We start from the raw sequence: 1,299 nt of genomic DNA on the forward strand, positions 1-1,299 counted from the left end.
TCCACTGGTCATTCCCATGTCCCTTATCTTTACTAACCTCTTGACTTGGAATACTGTCTTGTTTCTCCTCCAGTCTAGCCATCAAACTCCTAGATAAATACTGCTATAGTCTGTTGCTAGAACCAAAAAGAAATTTGACCTCTTCCAAAATCCAGTGCAAAGAATATGTCTTTCTTGTTTTATTTCTTACTCTCTTGCTCTAAATCTTTCAAAGTTTCTTCATTACCAATCAACCTGATAACAATAGAATTTACTAGTAACAGTTGTTGACAAGAGCTCGGTTCCATGATTTATTTTTTTTTTTTTAAAGAAAAGAAGACTATTTCTTTGTTTCACAAAGTTAGCATATTTGGTGGCTTTTTGGTTATTGATCAAACAGACCAAACCTTATATCCTTGTCCAACTCCTCCAATTCTTCTTTTGCTTCAACCTTGGCTGGAGCCTCAGCAGCAGGAGCAGCGGTAGTGGTACAACCACAGTGGAAGCAAGTCACAAATGCAGATGGATCAGCCATGAAGGCCTTGACTTTTTCAGCCAGTGGAAAGGGGTACTGAGTCTCCACAGACAAAAGATCCAGGACACCCTTGTACCTGTTGATGATCAAATGGCATATTGAGGTAACAGTGGAGTAACCAATCTACAGACTTACATACACTGGCAACAATGCGGACATCCTCCAGGAAGCAGGCGTGTGGAGTCTCCTCTGTGATGTCAAGCACTTCAGGATTGTAGATGCTGCTGTTGTCAAACACCTGCTGGATAGTCAGCCTGAAGGAGAAGGGGGTGATGTTCAACATATTCAGTAGAGTGGCTTTGCTGGCCCTTACCTTATCTCCAGTCTTAATCAGCTGCACATCACTCAAGATTTCTGGACTTATTGGTGATGTCCAAAGCCTAGAAGAAGGAGGTCTTCTCTGCACCAGACCAGTCTTCTGAGGTGACACGTAACTTCATTTTTAATGGCTGATTTTTCAGAATTAGATCACGGAGTCTTTCTTCTGAGATACATATAGGTGAGCCGACATCTCCGATCTGTTGGTTAGCTCTTTTGTGTTTTCATCATTTGTACCACCTAGGAACTCCATAAATTAATATCCTAACATTAAAAACTGAAAAAAAAAACCCCAAAGCCAAAAAACCAAACCCTTACTGTTATTTCTTAATTCTCATTCCCCTTCAGTATCCAATCGTTAAATCACACTAAGATGTCAAATAAGCCTCACATTTTTCTACATTCATGCCTTTGCTCAGGAAGATCCCTCTCCCTGGAGGATCTTCACTTATTGAAAGTCTTCATAG

At 40.5% G+C, this 1,299-nt stretch overlaps 1 pseudogene; it reads right to left on the bottom strand.

The window, feature by feature from the left end:
- Window positions 1–364: 364 nt before the first annotated feature.
- LOC102875187 lies at window positions 365–954 on the bottom strand (annotated as a pseudogene).
- Between the last annotated feature and the right edge of the window lie 345 nt (window positions 955–1,299).

Source organism: Elephantulus edwardii, unplaced genomic scaffold, assembly GCF_000299155.1.
Source record: "Elephantulus edwardii isolate Elephantulus edwardi_28Jun2011 unplaced genomic scaffold, EleEdw1.0 scaffold00199, whole genome shotgun sequence".
Taxonomy (NCBI): Eukaryota; Metazoa; Chordata; class Mammalia; order Macroscelidea; family Macroscelididae; genus Elephantulus; species Elephantulus edwardii.